The sequence below is a fragment of the Macrosteles quadrilineatus genome, unplaced genomic scaffold (assembly GCF_028750875.1).
Source record: "Macrosteles quadrilineatus isolate MER2022 unplaced genomic scaffold, UCM_ALF_1.0 Scaffold_6__1_contigs__length_79288215, whole genome shotgun sequence".
NCBI classification, from domain to species: domain Eukaryota; kingdom Metazoa; phylum Arthropoda; class Insecta; order Hemiptera; family Cicadellidae; genus Macrosteles; species Macrosteles quadrilineatus.
The window spans coordinates 56,235,264-56,248,024 of NW_026542599.1; positions in this window are offsets into that span (position 1 = coordinate 56,235,264).

Genomic DNA, 12,761 nt, shown 5'->3' on the forward strand with positions numbered 1-12,761 from the left:
TGGCAACAAATAATGCAAATGATATGATACAGAAGAAAATCAATTTTAAAATCAGAAAATAACATTGAAAATACTTCTTTTGGACAATTCTAACTCCCAATAAATGTGTGTTGTTTAAAATACAATATTAAAATTAACAGCTGTTTCATTAAAAATTATCCACATGGCCAAAATGTAAACAAATCTGTGGATGGGTCTTTAAAGGCTTCTGGGACAGAGCCCTCAGCGAATTTACTTCTTTTTTCTTTTGATAACTCATCTACAGACCAAGACCTTTCTTTGGACCCCTCTACCAAGTTTCTACGCCCAGCCGTTCTCTCAAATTAGTGGAGACAAAGTTTCCAATTAAATATTTAGATTCCCCCATGTTAATCTTATGGGAGAAAACCCAACTTTGATGGAAGATCCTGCCCAAACAAATAAAGATATCAAAAATCTAAAAACACTTTGCAAAACTACAGATTAGGGCCATTTGTTTGACACTTTAATCATCAAAATCGGTCCAAAAATGAGGGAGGAGTTCTGTTTACAAAAATCGGCTTAGCGTATTATATATATAGATGGATTGCTGGTTTATGATGCATAGACCCTTTAACTTGCATGCTACGTTTGAAATGCTTGTAGGGTTGAATTAGAAAACAACTTAGAATATAGGAAGTGTATATTTTGTTTGGGATTTGTAGTGTGTCCTTCTATTGTATGACAAATTTGTATTCGTTGGGTAAAAAAAGGCTACCAGTGATATGTGACTCATACGCACACTCGTTTACATGTGCATTCCTATTCAATCTCTGTAGACACCTTGGACATACTTTCAATTTATAAAACATTTTAACAACGGTTAATACGAAGTAAATTAAAAATTGCCACGCCGCAGCAAACCTGCAAACTTAAAGGTTTATATTTGCTTGATTAGATTTACACTTGAATATTTTCCAAAACATGTCCGATTTATTCCCTAGTTGATTAACATTAGGTTTAATGAGTTACCTAGGTGCAAGTGCTTTTACAAGGAGAGTCATAACATTTTATCCCTTGGCGCTACAGCCCGATGTGGACCTTGGCTTCATTCACAATGTGAATCCAGTAATTAAACTCTTATGAACTTGAAAGGATTGTTTTTTGGCCTCTGATGACATCAAAACGAAGACATCGGTCTCAGATCTACGGTAACAACGTATTCCCTATATGTGAAATTCGCCAAAACAAACTCACATTAATTTAATCATGATAAAACAATACCTATGAATTTATTTGGGATTAAAAACTATTTTTATTTATATTTTGAACCACATTCCATGAAACTAGTTACCTTTGTGGTAAAACAATATTGAAATTGGTTCAATATAAGTGTTTTTTGTTGATTCGTTGTTTTATGGTTGTAATCAAGTTTCACTAAATTAGCGAGAGCAAAATAATTATTCTCAATTTGTTTAGTAATCAAGCCCTCTTCAAATATGTGGTACTTTTAGTAATTAGGTCTCTGTTTTGACTAACAAAGGTAATTTATTTACGTTAAACCAAGAGTAATTAATTGCTACTTAATTGTGCCAAATTTGTACGCGTTAACTAGTAATTACAATCAACTAGATTGACCTTTAACTACATGATTACTCTTGTTTACTGACCCTTGTGGTTTTTCGTTATTAAAAATAGTTAGTTTTTATAAGAAGAATGACAAATAAAAACCATTAAAAATTTGTAAAATTTGCTATGCATATACTTAGTTGTACTTTTATGGGACCAGTTATCTACCCTAGTTGAACATACCTGTAGTCAAGCGTTTTAAGCCATTTGTAAAAAATACCAACCGAATCGGAACAGAATTTGTAAAACATTTGCCTTGTCTTTTCAATGTAAAATGTACCTCTAAGGAAGCATGCTTGATGAAATTTCAGTTGTGAAGCAGCACCAACCCATCTGATGCTCGCGATGTTCACTTAATCTTTACTTTTTTAGCAGCTGACAGGTAAACCTGAAATGAGGTTGACGATTTTACAGATTAATTCGTCATATTCAATATACACATTGAAGGTGGACAATGGTAATGTATCGCAGTAATTTAATTCGTTGAAATAATTACCAACACATAAAAATATAACATGCTCAATCCTTATATATAATACGTGAAGGTGATTTCTACGAAACACTACTCCTCCGTTAATAATGGACGGATTTTTACAAACGATGAGTCAAAATTTAGTATTTTTTGTGTAGACACCCACTATCGCCAATTTCTGTAATACAAGTACTCGGGATTTGCCCCAAAGGACATAAAAATCCCAATGTATTTCTTATGAAGAAAAGATTTTGTTTACTTAAACAGACGAAGAATTTGTAAGAATTACAGCTGTTCATAGTAAACACAATATACACACGAGAACGTTCGTTTTCAGAGTTCGTTTTCAGTTTTGATAACTGGAGTGAAGTGATTGATTACATTATCTTTGAGTTGACTCTTTAAAGTCATCGGAAATTATGACTGTTATTCGTTTTTAAATAACGCCTGTAGTACTTTGCCATTGCTCGAATTCGAGCAACAGGTGCACTAGTCAATACCTAATAATAGTTTAATACAACGATTGTCACAGCAAATGTAAAAATATGACATGTGTTTTTTAACAATGAATCTTTTAAGTTGAATAAATTTGTAAGGGTAAAACAATGTTAATCAGCTGTTTCATCCAACATGAAGTAGTTGCATCTATTGTGGACACATTGTTGGCATAACTGAGGTACTTGGTGTTTCATACAGAACATGCCTGGCAGCTATGCATGACCATTGGTGCATAGCTTCGGAGCTAAATGCTCAACTGATTATGAAATTAAACATTCTAAGCTTACTACATCAGTAGTGTAATACAGTTGATGTCAAAAAATAACATATTTACAAAGGTAGTTTAGTATTGACAGTTAACATGTAACAGGAGTCTAAAGAACGCTACTAAAATTGGCAATGAAATTACAACTGTCAGGTGGTAAGTTTGTTGGTGCAAATCCGAGATGGTTCTGTAATGTATGTGTTAGTGTAAGTAATGCAGTTTTTTACGCTGTGATATTAACAATAAACTGTAATATATAACATTTTTAACATCAATTGTTAAGCTTATCGTGTTTAGACAAAATTATCAAGTCAGTTAAAGCTGTAACAACGGTCAGAAGATCCCAAGGGAAATCAGAGCAGAGATTTACATTCCAAACGTAGTTCACCTTATCAGACATTCAACAGTTAGTTGTTGGCTATAATCTGACGATGATAGTAAATCAATCCATAAAATAATTCAACTAAACATAAAAAGATAATATATACATAATGATTTGGTTGACATATAAATCTAATTCTGTGAAAGTAAAAAAGGTAAAAAAGTGAGTAAAAAGAAGGCAGTCTGGACTCAAACTCTGCCGGGTTAGCGTCGTCTGTTATAAATGATCAGTTACTATAAATGTTTTCCGTGTACGTATCGTGTGTAAATGATTATTTATTTATGTGTTAAATTTGACGCTCTTCATTTGAAGAAAGGAAGTCCTTGTATCGCCTGATGATGGATCCAAATAGGATCCGAAACTAGTTGCAACTGCAATTGATACCGTCGACTATCCGCAGTACTATCCTGATAAGACCAATTCGTATATATCAAGGCAAAAATGTGGTTCGGATTCCACTATAAACTGTAGGTCCCTTAGTTGCCATTAGCTGTATGGGCTATTAATTAACAGCTGTGTCTAAGGAATGTCGGGTCGGCCTTAGTCACTAACAAGACTACAAGATCGCGCCACTCATCCTACACTCATTTCCATTCATACTTGGCTTAAAATACCTACTTTGTATGGTCGCCATTTAATAAGAAAGTATTAAAGAAAGAAAGAAAGTCGTGAATTAAAATGGTATAACATTAATTTGTTAAGATATTTCGGAATGTTTTAATTGATTATTCTGCAACAAACAAAAAATTATCAGCATTTATATTTCTTTTCGTAAACTTCTGGGTTGCCTTTACCTCTATCCAGATTTAGTAACAGCAATCTCATTTAAATAGTGTTTTAATAAAATTGTGTATACACGCGAGAATTGTGAGTATTGGAAATTTAACTATGACAGAATACATTATAAAACTTGCCTCTTTAATACTAATACTGGGTACATTCTTAAAAAAGGCAATTTTTAAGACATGTAAAAGCTCAAATCTGTTAACATTAGTTATGTATTAAGGTGTTACCAGTTAGTAACTAACTATAAGTGATCTTAACTATAAGTGACTAACTATAATATATCCGTGGAAAAGTGGTTTATTGAAATAATAATAATGACTAACAGAACAGATTAAAGGAGTAGACTCAGTAGCGAAATCCGTCGTTGCCCGTATCAAAATTCAATAATTTTATGATAGGCCTAGTGGTAATTCTTTCAAGAACATTCTAGACCAACTTATATCACGCATTTCCGTAGTTTGTTCGAAAGTTGTTATAAAACATCCTCAAGGATTCCCAATTATTCACAAAACTCTTAAATAAATGCTAGCTGTTAGCCCGTCCTACGTACGGGAATCAAGTAGTCAATTAAAACAGTTAAAAAAATAACAGGGGGTCTCCACACTTTTTACTAACCCAGTATATCCAGATGTTAGTTCAAAAAAATTATATTGCACTGAAACAAATTCAAGAGTTTAAAGACTGTTCTAAAAATAAATTAGATCATCAAGTATTTACAATGTAGGCTATATTAAAATAATCTGTCATCCCCTTACCAAATAAATTAATGCATTAATTATTAAAGCATTACACATAGTATAAAGAAATCAATTATACGTATGTCATTTCATTTCTATCCAAATGCTGAATCTGTGTCACAAACTCTGAATGTTTACAGCTGTTACGTTAAGGAAACGGCTTGATACAAAAAGACAATCTAGAATGTTAGCGTCGGCTGCTAGACTTTTTAAAAATTTATACTTAATTTCTAAAAAACCGAAACCTTAAACTAAAATTATGGCTTCGACATTCCCTAGTTCTCAAAATTATCTTTCTTTCACACAAAAATTATGAAAAATCCGTCAAGTGGTTGATTCAGAATCGTGAAATAAAAAAAACACTGTTTCGTTTTAATATTATACATTGTAGAAATATTTTGAACATGTCCAAACACACGCATATTTATGCCATTCAGCACAATCTCGAATTGATTATAGAAAATAAGAAAAATAATAATTACACACATGCCATTGACTACAGAAACCAAAAACAGTGGAAAATTGTGCATCGATTTTAGAAACAAAACTCGCCTTTGGCTCGCTGGGGGCTCCGCCCCCAGGCCCCCTAGCTGTTAGTCGTCATTAGCGGTGGGATGAAGGGGTGTGAATTAGTAGATAGTAGTTTAGTTGTAACAAAGAGGGTAACAAAGCAGTCAATGAAACAGTTCCCAAGAATTTACATAGATTGGGAAAAGTAGCGAAAATTGGGGGTAAAATTTTGTAAGTACAAATGTGCCACAGGGCGACAGGGTGCAAATTTCAGGATTTTTAGCTAATCTAGAAATTGGTAAACGTGATTTAGACCGATGAATCTGTGGTGGCTATAGGATAGATATAAGGGGGATTTCGAGAGGGGGGGACTTTTTAAATGGTCCTTATTATATTCATACCTTGGTGTTAGCTCTAATACAGTAAACTTTGTATAGTTTTAATAACCTTGTGCATACAGAAAAGGTAAAGAGTCTATTATTACCTCGTGAAACTGGTGAAACCTTTTAAATTTTGATATTCAACTTTTAAGTTTTGGGGGTTAAAGAGTAAAGTTACGAAAAAACATGTATGATTAAAACCGAAATTAAGCCAAGGAAAATACAAAGCATTAATAACATTTGCAAAAAGCGATTATTTAAGTATGTAAAAATAGCGAAAACCAGTAAAAATTTGAAAAATACCAATTTCTGATAGCCGTAAAAAAACGTGTTATATCGTCTTTAGATATCCGCCATTTTGGACTTTTGGGGAGTTAAAAATTTTAAAATGTGACTTTTGCAAATTTCACCCTTAACTTAGTATCCCATACTACAATACTGCCAAATTACAAGTCTCTAGCACGATTCTAAACGATTCTGATGACCATAACAAAGTCATTAAATTTCAATGTTATTCTCCATAATAATAACATTGGGCTCGTAGTTTTGGGGGTCAAGGAGTAAAGTTACGAAAAACAATTAAATGAGTAAAATTTAAAACAAAGTAAGGGAAAAACAATAATAATATTTGCAAAAATAAATTATTCAAGTATAAAAAAATTGCGAAAACCGGTAAGAATTTTATAGAAATTTACCAAATTTTGAAAGTAGGGGGAAGCTGAAGCAGTGCGATTTTCGGGTAACGCTTAAAAGGGTTTTGTAGAAAATTTAATTCCTGTTCATGAAAAATCTTTCAAATCTTTTCTAGCTCTTACAGTTTTCGAACTATAGCCGACAGAAAAAAAACGTGTTTTGTCGTTTTCAGAGGTCCGCCATTTTGGATTTTTGGGTGTGTTAAAATTTAAAAATTGGAATTTGCAAATTTCACCATTAACTTAGGATCCATTACTAGAATACTAACAAATTTCAAGTCTCTAGCACATTTCTAAACGATTCATTTGACCATACCAAAGTCATCAAATTTCAATCTTATTCTGCATAAGAATAATATGGGGCTCGTAAAAGTGGTAAAAACTTAAGTATTTTGGGTCAAGGAGTAAAGTTACGAAATAACATGTAATGTGTAAAATTTAAAGTAAAGTAAGGAGAACACAAAGCAATATTAATATTTGCAAAAAGGAATTGTTTAAGTATGAAAAAATAGCGAAAACCGGTAAAAATTTGAAAGAAATTTACAAAATTTTAAAATTAGGGTGTTTTTTTAAGCTTAAGGAGTGCGATTTTTGGAAAACGCCAAGGAGGGTTTTGTAGAAAATTTAATTTCCTTTCGCTAAGATCCTTTCAAATCTTTTCTAGCTCTTACCGTTTTCGAGCTACATCCGGTTGAAAAAAAAGTGTTTTTTCGTTTTCAAATGTCCGCCATTTTGAATTTTTGGGGGGGTTAAAATTTGAAAATGGGACTTTTGCAAATTTCATCATTAATATAAGATCCCCTACTACAATAATACCAAGTTTTAAGTCTCTAGCACGTTTCTAAACGGTTCAGTTGAGCACACCAAAGTCTACCATTTTCAATGTTATTCTCCATAAGATTAACATGGGGCTTGTAAAAGTGGTAAAAAAACCTTTAAATTTTGACATTAAACCTAAGTTTTGGGGGTTAAGGAGTGAGGATACAAAAAAACATTAAATGAGTAAAATATAAAGTAAAGTGAGATTAATACAGAACATTAATAATATCTGCAAAAATAAATTATTTAAATATGAAAAAATAGCGAAAACCGTAAAAAGATTCAAAGAAATTTACAAAATTTTGAAAGTAGGGCGTTTTTTGAAGGTTAAGGAGTGCGATTTTTGGAAAACGCCAAAGAGGGTTTTGTAGAAAATTTAATTTCCTTTCGCTTAGATCCTTTCAAATCTTTTCTAGCTCTGACCGTTTTCGAGCTACATCCGGTTGAAAAAAAAGTGTTTTTTCGTTTTCAAATGTCCGCCATTTTGAATTTTTGGGGGGGTTAAAATTTGAAAATGGGACTTTTGGGAATTTCACCGGTAATGTAAGATCCCATACTACAATACTACCAAGTTTCAAGTCTCTAGCACGTTTCTAAGTGGTTCAGATGAGCATACTAAAGTCGGCATTTTTCAATGTTTTTCTCCATAAGAATAACATGGGGCGTGTAAAAGTTGTAAAAAACCTTTAAATTTTGACATTAAACCTAAGTTTTGGGGGTTAAGGAGTAAAGATACAAAAAAACATTAAATGAGTAAAATATAAAGTAAAGTGAGATTATTACAGAGCATTAATAATATCTGCAAAAAGAAATTATTTAAATATGAAAAAATAGCGAAAACCGTAAAAAATGTGAATGAAATTTACAAAATTTTGAAAGTAGGCCGTTTTTTGAAGCTGAAGGAGTCCGATTTTTGGAAAACGCCTAAGAGGGTTTTGTATAAAATTTAATTCCTGTTCCTGGATATACTTTCAAATCTTTTCTATCTCTTACCGTTTTCGAGCTACATCCGGTTGGAAAAAACGTGTTTTGTCGTTTTCAGAGGTCCGCCATTTTGGATTTTTGGGTTGGTTAAAATTTGAAAATGGGACTTTTGTAAAATTCACCGTTAATTTAAGATCCCATAGTACAATACTACGCAAATTTCAAGTCTCTAGCACGTTTCTAAACCGTTCGGATGGGCACACCAAAGTCGGACATTTTTAATGTTATTCCCCATAAGAATAACATGGGGGGAAACCCTTAATTTCGGGGGGGGTTAAAATTTAAAAATGTCACTTTTTGGAATTTTCCCGGGGGTTTGGGCACTAGACCTACAAAACACCGAAAATTTCAAGTCTCTAGCTCATCTAGAAGTGGGCTAGAATTTGTATCCCCCAGTGAGTTACATATGCGGCTGTATATATATTAGACTCAATAGTGCGAAACTTAGTTTTAAAACGTATTCATTTTGGTTTGTTCAAGCAGCCTGTGCTACAAAACAATGTTACACAATTTTTTAACGAGAAAAGCTTATAATGAAGCGCAAGAGAAGTATTACAGCTTTTAAATTATTAAGGTATTGTAGTATTAATATAAGTAATAATTTTAAAGAGTTTGTCTTACTTACAGACTATTAACATGAGTGTTAAATTTTATGTTTGAATCAAGAAAAATGCCTTAAGTGCTAATAATAATAATAAAACCATTATAAAATAGTATATTTCGTACCTAGGGCCGAAAATGAGGTTTTGCCGGTTCGAGATAGTTTTTAAAATCGATCGAGAGCTGAAAAACCATTTTGGTCCGTGGTACGAACGCTATTTTTTCACCACACTATACCCTATTACCACTATTCACCACTATAATAATACACACTGATAGTCAACACAACTACAACTTTAAGGTTATGTGAAGAAATAATTTGAGGAATCAGCAAAAATAAAAATAAATAGTTGCTAGGCAACGGTGATAATAACACAATTCTACTGCAATGCTACGGATTTTGATTGTGTATTTCAAATGCATTCATGTTTTAAGTAAGTAAGCGGACAGCTGATTTTGCGGCCCCGGGCTGTAAAAACCTGCTTGGTCCCTAAATTACGATGACAGCTGGCATGACCAGCAAAACGTAACTTTCAGCCACCAATTAACGTATGTACAGCCAAAAACATCATAGTATGGTGAAAAAAATAATAATATACCATAATAACTCTTGATAAGTTGGTAGTAGAAACTATGATATCATTGTCGTAATGAAAGATCCGATAAAATTGTAATTACACATTGGAGATAGTTGAAGAGGAAACGGGAATAATTAGGTAATTACCGAGGTGTCATCTCCCATACCACAAGGTGCATTCGGCTGACAACATACTGCAGGATATGTCGAAACATACGTTAATTACATCCTATTTAGCCACTATACAGGGTGTTCATTTGAAAACTTTCCATATCTGTTGTGTGCAAAGGTAAGGCTTTTAACACTTGTTTGTTCTCATTTCCACCTAATTTGGACATGCCAAATCCAATACAATTATTTTCAATTTTGAAAAATGCCCCAAAAGGGCCCAATTTGGGGGGTAGGGGTGCTTTTTGAGAAATTTTCAAATGTAAACATGGGTTGTGTGATACATCAATTTAAAGGTCTAATCACCCCGATCATTTTGGTGCAAAAAAAGTTTAATTATCTTTAACCGTATTTACAGGGTGGGTCAAAACGTTTTAAAAAAGGACTTTGAAGTTAAGTACCGTATTACCCTAACTAATGAACGGAACAGCGCCAAATTTCTTTCCAAGCTTATTCTTGAGCTACTCTTTAAGATAACTTGTAGTAAGGGCATTTTCCATGTTATTATCTAATTTAAAAAAAATCTCAAATTTTAAGAATAAAAGAAAGCTGAAAACTCAAAATTCTTAAATAGCAAGGTATAACAAATTTCATACCACGTGAAAGGTCATTTTTTAACAAACATTTTACGTATTTAAGTTTTCTTTCTATCTCTTACTGTTTAAAAATTGCAGTAGAAAATCATAATTTTCCATGGTAAAATTATAAATTTTTCTAATAAAACACATTGCACTTTGCTCAACGATGTAGTAGGATTTATTACAAATTGATCGACTACTTTTACTTGTGTCAGAATTCATCTTGGACCCTTCATCCTGTTCTTTTCTCATTGGTAACTGAGCTACTTTCAGAAAACTTCCTAACTAAATCATTTACAGCCACATGACTCAAGGTCTTACCTGGATATCTATTGTTAAACACTTTGCAGTTATCCTGGAACACCTTTGTTCTGACCAATAAGTAAAAATAAAGTCTTTTTTTTTAGTGTACACCATATTTGATTAGATACTACAGGAAATGGTACTTTTGAAATTAGTACTACCATTGACTAGTAAATGGTACTACAGAAAGCGGCCCACGCTTGGGTTTTTCTCATCAGCTATAAAACTTGTTTTTCACAAAGTAAAACGTAATAACTTGTTTGTCTATCTGCCTATAAATAATTATGAATTGTTTCCTTCAGTTGTTGCACCATTACATGTGTCTAGAGACAAATTTTGGCTGTTTTATTAGAAAACTAGTTACAATTTTACAATAGAAAATTATGTTTTTCTACTGCAATTTTTAAACGGTAAGAGATAGAAAGAAAACTTAAATACGTAAAATGTTTGTTAAAAAATGACCTTTCACGTGGTATGAAATTTGTTATACCTTGCTATTTAAGAATTTTGAGTTTTCAGCTTTCTTTTATTCTTAAAATTTGAGATTTTTTTAAAATTAGATAATAACATGGAAAATGCCCTTACTACAAGTTATCTTTAAGAGTAGCTCAAGAATAAGCTTGGAAAGAAATTTGGCGCTGTTCCGTTCATTAGTTAGGGTAATACGGTACTTAACTTCAAAGTCCTTTTTTAAAACGTTCTGACCCACCCTGTAAATACGGTTAAAGATAATTAAACTTTTTTTGCACCAAAATGATCGGGGTGATTAGACCTTTAAATTGATGTATCACACAACCCATGTTTACATTTGAAAATGTCTCAAAAAGCACCCCTACCCCCCAAATTGGGCCCTTTTGGGGCATTTTTCAAAATTGAAAATAATTTTATTGGATTTGGCATGTCCAAATTAGGTGGAAATGAGAACAAACAAGTGTAAAAAGCCTTACCTTTGCACACAACAGATATGGAAAGTTTTCAAATGAACACCCTTATAACTAATCAATAAAATTATACCCTTCATTGTATATTAACATATACAATATTGGTATGTTGACGGTTAGTGGAGCATTTTAAAGATATTCTTTAGCCGGAATTTTCCCTACTAAATAAAATTGATTCATATTCGAAAATAATATTGAACCCTTTAAGGACTATGATATAGTTGGGTGATAATTATTTTTGTTTAATGGGTGGTAATAATTTTATTTGGTGTATATACAGAGCATCCCTCAACTTTCTACCGACCTTTCAAGGTATTATTCCTAGAACAAAGACAAATTAAACTATTACGTAAAAAATTCATAACTAAAAAAATTACCCGTACAGCAGCCATTTTGTTTTTCAACAACACTTTACTTATTCGATAACTGATTTTTGTAGGGAAATGAACTTTTCTAGATGGATAATTAATGTAAATGTCTATTGAAAAATATATATTCCGAAATGGTGGCCATTAAGATGTTCATACTGAAATAACTCAAAACTTACCTATTCTCTTAACTTTTGTATCGTTAGATTTCCAAAAAGATTGCCTAAATAACAATGAGTAGTTTGTATCTATGTGGTTTTTACGTAATTACAGATTAATAGTTTTAAAGACCGCTATTTTGAAACTAAACAGGACAGAGAAATTAAATTCTTTCTCAAACTAGTTCCTTAAATTGTAGATCTATGCAATAAATTAAAATTTATCAAAAAAGCCGCTACAAAAATAGTTTTAAAACCCCAAATAGAAGCTGTACAAGTAATTTTTGAGTTTTGGAAATTTATTAAGTGACATTTTTGTTTGTCTTAATTTAGGAATGATATTTTACAAGGTCACTAGAGAGTTTAGGGAAATCCAGAAGAGCCAAAAAGGACTCATTTTATTGCGACCCCAAGAAGCTACCAAGGCAAAGCAGGTTAGAAAAGTAAAAAAAAGAAAAAAGAAAAAATGGGTCCGGCTCATATAGGGCTATACGTAGAGGTTAATCTCAAACAAGAGAAAAAATAACGACTCTATCCTTGCAACACGATATTGCACATTGCCGTTATCACTCCAGCATAAAGAAATCCATAGTCTGCGCATAGTAGTAAATAAACCTTAGTAATAATTGTATAACATATTTTATTGGGAATTTTTACCTAATAAGCAATTTACTTGTTGAAAATTGCATGGAATAAATTATGTTATGTTAGCAGTATAGCCGCAGTAATGTAACTAGGACAATACTATTACCTGAGAGCCAGAGGTTCAGTGTTGACAGCTTGCCAGTGAACATTTCAACAGTATCCTTGCCAAGATAGAGCTGCGGATATAATCTAGGCCAAAGGATATGGAGTTGGTTGCTGTAGCCAGTTCGTACTGTATATGGCTTGACAATCGTTATTGTGGAATACAGCGGAAACCTGAGAAATGAATTATGTCATAATATGTTCTTTTA